Source organism: Hipposideros armiger, unplaced genomic scaffold (assembly GCF_001890085.2).
Source record: "Hipposideros armiger isolate ML-2016 unplaced genomic scaffold, ASM189008v1 scaffold_99, whole genome shotgun sequence".
NCBI classification, from domain to species: domain Eukaryota; kingdom Metazoa; phylum Chordata; class Mammalia; order Chiroptera; family Hipposideridae; genus Hipposideros; species Hipposideros armiger.
Genome location: NW_017731449.1, coordinates 2,811,491 through 2,821,747, shown reverse-complemented (window position 1 = coordinate 2,821,747; position 10,257 = coordinate 2,811,491). Strand labels below are relative to the sequence as shown.

Here is a 10,257-nt window from a genome sequence, read left to right as displayed (position 1 = left end):
CAGCATCTCAGCTGTAGAGGGCAGTGTCACTGGCCCGCATATGTGGGATCCGAACCGGGGTCCTCCGGCGTCCCAAGCCAGCTCTTAATCAACGCACCGCTCCGCCGGCCCCCAGGCCTACTTTATATGTGGATGACTACCACTTCTCTGGATAACTTTCTGTGGATTCTCACAGACTGCTTTGAAAACAGTCACAAAGAATTGAAAATATTTCTGTCCACAGCTCTTTATTACGAGCAAAGTCATTTTACATTTATTTATTCATTGCAATACTGAATGTAGGAAGAACTGGGCAGCTTATAAAACACTTTCTTTAGGAGTGCTAGTATATAGTTAATTAACTGGCTTAGAAATTCAATTGGGTCATTAAATTCAGAAGTAACATGTTAATTTCATTACCTGCTTTAGCTACTTTACCCACTGATAGACATGCTGAGGAAGGGTACTGTTGGCTAGACTGGGGCTACAATTCACACTGTGTGGTCTAGAGAGCCCAAGGGATGACCAGGCATGGGCAGTAGTCACCAATGAGGAGTATATTGGCTGGGCACTTGGAGGTGAAGAATTCCTTTGAGTTCAGTGGGGCTTTTGCATGACCCAAGAATCATTTTCTCTGTTCTCTGATATGCTGTAAACTGTACATAGTGAGGGGGAGCTTATTTTCATCTTTTATTATTTAAAAAACATTGAGGTTGTAGGTGTGCTTTACCCTTGTTTCATTTATCTGTAGGTGGTTTGGGGAAAGTGTAGGGGCAACCAAAGATCATCTCCTTGGCTAGTCCTTTTGCCCTGAACCTCATGAAGAAATGATAGGAGGCAGACATATGTGCCTAAGAAGAGCACTGAGCTCAGTGGAGAGCAACACGGAGTTTTGGGGGTGTGCTTTGTAAGTATGCTTTCTTCCTGAGTTTCTGGGATAACAAATTTGTGCATATTTATAGTGGAAAACAATATGTCAACAAATAAGGCTTTTTTTGGGGCAAGACACCCCTTTCTAACATGTAGCATAAAAATGAAACGGTTATGCATGCAGTGTTACAAAAATTCAGGGGAACAAACTAGATACCTTAACAAAAGTAACAATGATGTAACTCTATTAGACAAGTAATTGAGAATGAATTTTGTCCCAGGCACTGTAATAGGCGCCTTTTATGTGTTATAAATATAATACTTATATTATTATTTTTTTCATTTTACAAATGAGGCTCAGATAAGTTATTTGATTTGCTTGGGATTTTGGAGCCCAAAGAACAGGTTTTTATCCCCAGGTGTTCTGACTACACATCTCAGCCCTGCCCACAGCAAAGAGGCCCTGTTGCTGTCTGTGATTCCCTCTAATGGGATTTGATTGACAGTCAGCATTTTTGATTAACAGTACCATATAAGCGAAGTTTAGTGTTATTTATCTCTTTAAATGTTCGAAGGATTTATTATCTTTCGTAGTATTTTCAAGATATAATGGTCCTCGCATTATTATTGAGGTAAGAGATAGTTATAATTTGTGATTTCTGTAAAATGAACATATTCAACATGAATTGTCATTGATAATCAAAGGTATACTGTTAACACCTTTAATTTTGCAATGTAGATTTAAAATTCTGGACACTTGTTAGCATTTTCATGCTGCATTTTGATAAAGGGCACTTAAACAGAGAGGAGACCCATTGGGGCCTTGTGATAAAACAGTGTCCAAGGTCTATGCTGTACAAAGCTCTGAGAATTAAACAGTTTTACTGCTGGAGGAGCTTGATAGGATTATTTGAGGCACAAATTCTCAACTGCAGTCTTGACACATTTGGGAAAAATAATCTAGAGCAGATTCACTGTTATCCATGTACTAATGTAACTGGGTTGATTCTAATATGAAATGTTTCAATATATTCAGGTTATTCTGTAGTATGTTTTTGTTTGTTGTAATAATGTATTATTGCATGGCAGCACATAAAATTCTACCATGTCTCTTTTAGCTGCTACCCAGTATCCCAAATGACTAGATACATTCGATGTATCCCTTATTAGCAGATTTGTAGTTTTTTCATATTGTTTTTACTATGATAATTCTGCAGTGAAACTCTACACATACATCTACATATAAGATGTATTCGTACATCTTATACATACATCTCTTTGTTTTCCTAGGATAATATTGATAGAAGTAGAATACCTGGGTCAAAACATGCATATTACTTATTTTTACTTGTCTTGCCAGATTACTTTCCTGAAAAGCTATTCTAGTTAATATTCTTACAGCAAGGTGTGCCCTTGTCAACTCTGATTGTGAGAGCTCTTATTTTTCATCTGTATAAAACATAAGAATATCATTTTATTATTTAAATGTGTAATTCTTTAACTAGTGAAATCAAGTACACTGTGTTTGTTAGGGCCACTTGTATTCTGTGGATTGCCTGTTTATATAGCCTTTGCACCTTTTACTACTGGACTGTTCTTTTTAAAAATTTGTTTTAGAGAGATGATGAATCCTTTGATTCCCATAAAATGCAAATATTTTTCTGAGTTTGTCCTTTTTTTTTTTCTAACCTTGTTTCCAGCGTCTTCTTATCAATAATTATGAATGCTCCGAAGAGGCTTATCAGGCCCTTATCAAGATACACTCCTCCCTGAAATTCATATAACCCCTAACATAGACCTGTACAGTGCTGGTGCTTGGAGTGTTTGGGAGATGGGAATATTTAAGGTTACATGAATCTATTTAGCTGATGAACATTTAGAATCTAATCTGTGTACAAAGTTTGCCATGAAAGAGGAGCTCAGGAATGAATGAATGAGTGCTCATGAATAAATAAGCTCATGGATGAATGAATAAGTGAATTAAAGCTAATCCTGAGCTAGGCTTTTCTGAATGAAGAAAGACATCAAGGAAGAAATGAACTATGATTAATATTTTAAAGGAAGAAGAGATAGGCAATTTTATAGATTGTAGAAAAAGGTGGGAGAGTGAAGCCTTTAAAATGGTGAAAATGAGTTTGCTTATGAACAACAATTGGTACATTGAAACAGTACTGAGAATGGACCTCGATGATAAAGAGCCTAGGTAAGTTGGAGTTTAGAGCTTTATAGTACAGATAAATAATAATTGAGGAATGCAGGTAGCTGTAAATGACAATGATAAATTAAAATGATTTGTAATACTTCAAATCATTTGATTCAGTTGTAAGTTTTAACACATGTATTCAAATGCATTTAAAGTATTTGTCCTTTTTTACTCTATAATATACACATTATCAAATATTCATATTCTATTTTGTACTTCAATCCATATTGTTTGAAGACGTACGATAATTAACGAGGCCATTTCCCACAAGAATCATTTCATCCAACAGGTATTTAATTAACTAAACGCAAAGTCCTGTACTTTGAAACTTGTCTCAGGATTAGTCAGACAGGATAATAAGGAAAATTTAATTGTAACTTCATTTAAAAATGTCCCACCTACATGCCAGGCACGATGCTAGGTATGGAAATGCAACCAGGAATACAATAAACCGAGTCTGGTGAGATGAGAATCTAGTGAGAAAAGCGGCCTCTGGGCTGTGCTGAGGCCACAGCCATGGCAGACCCTTGGTCCAGGGCGGGGGTGGGGCAGTGAAGGAAGGCTTTCTAGGGGAAGTTTCCTCTCAACTGAGTCTTGAATGAAAAGTAGGAGTTAGCCGAGGGAAAATAAGTGAAAAGAATGTTCTAGGTGGTGAATACAGCATAGGTTTGGTGGCGAGATGAGCATGAGGAATCGAGAAAAAAATTCTGTGATGCAAATAATTGTATTTCATGGACATGTTTAATAAACGTCTTGCTATAACTGTGGAGTGATAGGAATGCAGAGGGAGCAAAGATCACTTCTGGCTGGAGATGGAAGGCTTCACTGAGATTATATTATTTGAACTATGCCTGACAAGATGAATAGAATTTAAATAGGTGGCAGTAGTAGACAGCACAAGGCATTTTAGTAAGAACGGATGACATTAATGGGGAATGGAAGTGGCAGAAGAATAGCTGGTGTAGCAGCGGAATGCAGGCCTTATGTTTTCTCTGGTTCTTTGGTTAAGAGATATGTGACTGGCTGAGGGTCTTGAATTCCTGATTCAAGAACCTAGATTCAGTGATGTGGGCAGTGGGGTGTCAGTGAAGGTTGGAATGGATAGGAAAAGATTCAGAGTTAGAGAAACCATTTTGGTTGGAATGCATTGAGGAAAGTCCTGAATTCTGAATGGCGCCCGTGGTGAGGAGAAGGGTTAAATGTTTAGAAACCTGGACGTTGAAGAAAGGTTCACGACTCAGCTCTGCCACTTGGTAGCTGTGTAACCTTGGGTACCTTCTTAGCTTCTTCAAGCTTCTGAGGTATAAATCATGATGACAGCAGTACTTACCTTGTAGGGTTATTGTCATATAATAGTCTGTGTTGTTAGATACGTATTTCAACTTTTGTTTTTTGAAGGTTTTTTAAATTGAGGTTCTTGACTGGAATCCACATCCATGTATTCCTAATAATTTAGTTTTTAAAATATTAGTTTTAAATGATATTGAATTGTATTTCATTGTAATTGGATTTTTTTCTAATCCTATATGTTTTAAAAATTTTATGTATACATTTAAAAACATTCCAGGAAACATTATGGTGCAAAGTGAAGAACTCTAATTACCTTTTTTTTAAAATGAGAAGTGTTTATTATATTTTAGAAAGAATATACCAGTTATTCTATTTATCTACTTTTAAAATTAAGAATAACAAAACTCTTGAATAAGCATATCAATAAGTACAATGAAAATGTATTCCAGTTCTTTATTATAGAAGAGTTCAAGGAAAAATCTAAAGATATAAAGTAAAAGGAGAGTAGCAAAAGAAAGAAATATGGAAATTGAGAGTGGAGGAAAAGAGAAATAGAAAATATATAGGAGATGTGATCAAACAATATGGTGAATGTTTAAACAAAAAAATTGTTGTAGTAAAGACACATTGCCATTAATCCCCCTCAAAATACTCCCCCTTACTTCAAACACGCCTATCCTATCTTTCTTGCCACTTTCTGAAGCAGTTCTGGAAGTCCTCTTTCGTGAGTGTCTTTAGTTGTGCTGTTGTGGCTGCCTGTATGTCCTGAATCATTTTGACTTTGGGGAAGAGCCAGAAGTCACATGGTGCCAGATCCAGTGAATAAAGTGGATGAGGACACACCCTACTGTTTTTATTTGACAGAAATTGCTGTACTAGAAGTAATGTGTGACACAGAGCATTGTCATGATGGAGAATGATTTATGACACGCTTTAAAACACACTTTCTCTCAACTGTAGCTCACATCCGACTGACTGCACTGAACAAGTTGAAACTTGTCACACACTTACTAAGGTTTGATGCGCTGCTTCCCATATTGAAGATCCCTGCCTTTCTGTTGGATGGCACTTAGTAGCTGCAGTCACTGTATTTTGTGATCACTACGGAAAGGCTCCGTGTCACACATCACTTCTGGAACGGCAGTTTCTGTGAAATAAAAACATTACGGTGTGTCCTTGTCTGCCTTATTCACAGGTCCTGGCGTCGTGCGATTTCTGGCTCTTTCCCAAAGTCAAAATGACCATGAAAGGTAAATGTTTTGAATTGATTCAGGACATCCAGGCAGCCACGACAGCACAACTAAAGACACTCATAAAAGAGGACTTCCAGAACTGCTTCAGAAAGTGGCAAGAACGATGGGATAAGTGTGTTCAAAGCAAGGCAGAGTATTTTGAGGGGAATTAATGGCAATATTTCTTTTACTGTAATAATTTTTTTTAATTTAAACATTGATTGTATTGTTTGATCACACCTTGTATTTAAGAAACAGCTTGTTTCTGATGAAAATCTTAATGTTATGGGGAACAAATAGCCTCAACTGCTGTTTATGATTGCTTAGAATTTTTTTTCAAGATTTGCTTGCCTATCGCTTGTATAGCAATTGCTTATACTTATGTGCATCTTAATTTGAGTTTGTCACCCCCCCCACCCCCTGCTCCCCACTACCATCTGAAAACAACCTGTTGCTCAAGGAGAGTAGGCTCGAGAGGAAAGTTCAGGAAATTATCTTCTGAACCAAATCAAGTTATATATTAGTAAACTATATATATGTGTTGTGTAGTTTAGAATTTTTATGTGAAGTCTCTTTGTTTTTAAATTAATGTTTTAAAATAACACATAGTTATTTTATAATATGCATTTGTTGGCTGGATTAGGCCTACAGTTCTCCAATTTTATCCTCAGATTTAAACAAAATGGTGACAGAAACTTGGGGATTTTAGCTCCATCTTTGTCCAGGCTAATCTCTTGCCCAGCCTGGGGCAGTTTGGACAATCAGTAGCGGTTGTCTGTACTTCCAGGGAACTTCATTCTTGTCTGCTGTTTGGGAAATATTGTAGTATATTGGATTGTTGGAAAAGTCATGATGCATGTTTGCAACAGGTGGCACTAGTTCATTTTTGGAAGTACTAGAGTCATTTGCATCTATGTCATTGCTATGTCATTTGACAGCTGACAGTTCTAGCTTCATTCTAAAAAAAAATTTGAGCGATTTGGTTGAGTTTTAGAGATTTTACAACAAGTTGAAGAAAAACTCTGCATTTTTGCTATATTTTACTGTTTTACTTTCATAAAGGGAAGAGCGCACTTCAAGCTTGTGAAAAGTTGCATAAAGTTTACAGTGACAATGTTCTACAAGAACGTCAGTGCCAACGATGGTTCACGAAATTCCATGCTGGTGATTTTGATCTCAACCGCGCTCCCCTGTCAGGGAGGCCCACCGAGGTAGATGACGACAAAATAAAGGCATTGATCGAGTCAAACCCACATTACACGACACAAGAGATTGCAGAAACATTGAACATCCATCATTCAAGCATTCATTACCACCTGAAGAAGCTGGGATATGTAAGCAAGCTCGATATTTGGGTTCTGCATGAACTCATAGAAGTTCGTTTGACAGCGTGTATAAACATCTGCAATATGCTCCTTAAATGTCAGTAAAACGATCCTTTATTGAAGCGACTGATAACTGGTGATGAGAAGTGGATTGTTTACAACAATGTGGTGCACAAACGGTCTTGGTCCCGATGTAATGATTGCCTCAAACGACATCAAAAGCAGACATTCATCAGAGGAAGGTTATGCGCTCAGTGTGGTGGGATTTTCAAGGTGTTGTGTTTTTCGAGCTCCTACCAAGGAACCAAGCAATCAATTCAAATGTGTACTGACGGCAATTGGACAGTTTGAATGAATCCATCATCCAGAAACGTCCAGAGCTTGTTAATTGTAAAGGAGTTGTGTTCCATTGTGACAACGTGAGACCACACACAAGTCTGATCACCCGTCAAAAATGATTGGAGCTTGGACGGGATGTGTTGCCACTCCCACCATACTCGCTTGACCTTACGCTGTCAGACTTCCACTTGTTTCGCTCTCTTCAAAACTCCTTGCATGGTATAACGTTCAATTCAGATGAGGCTGTAAATCAGCACCTTGTTCAGTTTTTTGCCAGTAAAGACAGGTCCTTCTATGAACGAGGAATTATGAAGCTCACTGAAAGATAGCAAAGGGTTATCGAACCAAACGGGCAATAAATATACCATTGATTGATGTTTGTTCTTTATATAAATAAATGACCTTTGAAAAACATAGACAAAATATGTTATGACTTTTCTGACAACCCAATATATTTATTTATTTTTTCTGTCAGGAAATGCTATACAATTCTAGGGTTTTAAAGTAATAAGTCTATCTCCGGTTTTTTAGCATCTACTTCTCTAAGTTTTTTTGTTGTTGAGTTTTGTTTTTTTATCTTGACGTGTTTTACTTTTTATTTAACTTTGTCAACTACCTCATTATTTTAGAAGTGTCTGCGGCTGTATGAGTCTAAAATATCAGTGTCATTTTGCTTGTGAGACAGAGAGGGGCTTATTAAGTAACTTTATTTTCTTTTAAAACTGGACTGATTTTTTAAGAACTGGCACATATGTAGTTATCTGAGCAGTGACTAATTTTTTTCTCCATACCTGAGTAAGCAGTCATTTTTTATACCACATGGCCTTTCCCAGAATGGCATTGCACGCGCACGCGTGCACGTGTGTGGTGTGTGTGTGTGAGTGAGAGAGGGAGTGGGGGAGGGGGAGGGGGGCACAGTAGGGGGAATGGAAGGCAGCAACAGAATAAGTGGAACATAGAATAAAATATCAAATCTAGTATATATATATATATATATATATATATATATATATATATATATTTAAAAATGTTAATTCTCTAAATAAGTAGTTCTCCAACTGGGATGATTTTTCCCACCTGCCCCTGCTGCAGGTGACTTTTAGCTTAGCATTATCTGGAGACTATTTTTAAATCCGTTCCCTGGTAGAATGATGTGAGTGCTGTGCTTATTTGTACCTTCTCTAGTTCCTCGGAGACAGATGGTTATTAACTGGATCCCGTTTCTTTGTCTTATCCTTCTGTCAAACTTCTACGCATCCTTCCAGATGAGTGGAAGGATCCTGACCTGACTCCCCTGGCATTTTGTTGTACTGTGTAGCTCACCGTAGGTAGCAGTTTTACAAACCTTTCTCTCCTATCAAGGACTGTGGCTTGTTTATTTACTTTCATCTGTCATTTCTAATGTCGCTGTAATTCAGTAAATGATGAATGCACGAGTCTGTTTAAGTTTCTCTTTGATTCTGTGTCCATGTCTTACATTATCTACTGACTTAACAGAGAACTGCCTGTTTGACTGGGCAGTTGATTTTGATCTTACATGAATTTACCGAAAGGGTGTGAGGAGATTAAGTTACAGTGGAGCACTGATACAGAGAGCCAGGCACAGCTGGTCACTATTTGTACGTGGTAACCTCCCCTGGCTTCGCAACTTTTTCTTTTGAAGGGTGAGGCACAAATCTCAAGTCCTGCAGCTACCGAAACAGTGAGAAATGGCATTCTAAAATTTCAACTGGGCTAGTAAGGTTAAAACACACTTCCCACCTCCCCCGGTCCCCTAGCATATCAACATCATTACCTTGAACATGTTCTTTGAGGATGGGTTGCCTTGGGCAGGGACGGCTCAGGCACTTGGAGGCCACAGACGCAGTCCCCTACTTAACATGCACGAGTCAGCCTTTGTGAAATATCACCCCCGATGCTGGGTGCTTATCTTTTATGGAACAGCTTGCAAATCCTAATTGTTTTAAACTGGCTCTGGGGAAAAGAGACTTGAGAATCAATACATTACAGCTCTCATACATACAAATGTGCATCATTATAATGAAGACAGTCTGATGGCTTTTTCGGTCAACAAAAGAGGTGGACTTGAGTTTGTAAAGACTCGCACTGCCAGTCCTCTCCTCACGGGGTTCGTTGCATGCAGTCTTCCTCTCTGGTCGCAGTGTTCAGGTTTGCACAGGCGTTTCTCTTTGATGGATAGTCCCCTCAGTGGGAGCGAATTGATGAGGGTTCATTACTTGCTCTGGTGGCGGTATATCTTCTTTATAAGGTTCATTAAGGCAGAAGCGACAATATTTATGCCTTTAAATACTGATGCATTGGGAACAGCCAAATAAACTATGGTAAGAAATATACCATCTGGTTTCAGACCCAGGGCTTTCTCTAAGACTGCAGACTTTCACCCAAGGTCACCCATGCTAATCCTTTCTAGTTTTGGAAGCAGCTCAGCATCTGAAAAACAGACAACATAAATATTACTGCTTTCTCATCAATGAGAAGTTTCATTGTCCCAGTAGGTGGTAGTAAGCTGCAGAGAGTATTTTCTACTTTTTCTCCAATTAGAGGAAATGCTTTTCTCACCTTTGGCCAGAATTTAGGTGAGTCAACTTCTTTAAATTGTTTGTTAAGAGTTCTTCCAGCTTTCTTCAAATTTAGCAACTCTCTTCTTTTATCAACAAATGTCATGCTGAAACTTCTTATGATAATGAGAATGGATTTCTGATGCAACTGAACTTTTTTCTTTTAAATATTTAAAAATAATGAAGATTTTCCTTGAGCATACGTTAAATTTTTTTTTTTTTACTAGTCTTAATAATTCTACTTAGGGCTTCACATTGTGATTGTGATTTAATATTATTCATTAACCATTTTAAATTTGTTTTCCAAAGCAGAATTTGATTGCACAAGCTATGTGAGTACACATTAATATAATATTTCACATAGTCCTTCAACTTTTAAGTTCATTCCAGTACTAAGAATATTTCTTTAAGAGAGTCAGTTTTTTTGTGTTTTTTTTTTT

At 37.6% G+C, this 10,257-nt stretch overlaps 1 protein-coding gene across 1 annotated transcript in view; it reads left to right on the top strand.

Moving 5' to 3' along the window:
• The window catches only part of CEP128 (centrosomal protein 128), a 365,357-nt gene that overhangs the window by 1,715 nt on the left and 353,385 nt on the right, over positions 1 to 10,257 (top strand). The window contains exon 2 of the mRNA XM_019646219.1: positions 731 to 886. The gene's annotated coding sequence lies outside the window, so the exon portion shown is untranslated. The remainder of the gene's footprint in view (positions 1 to 730; positions 887 to 10,257) is intronic.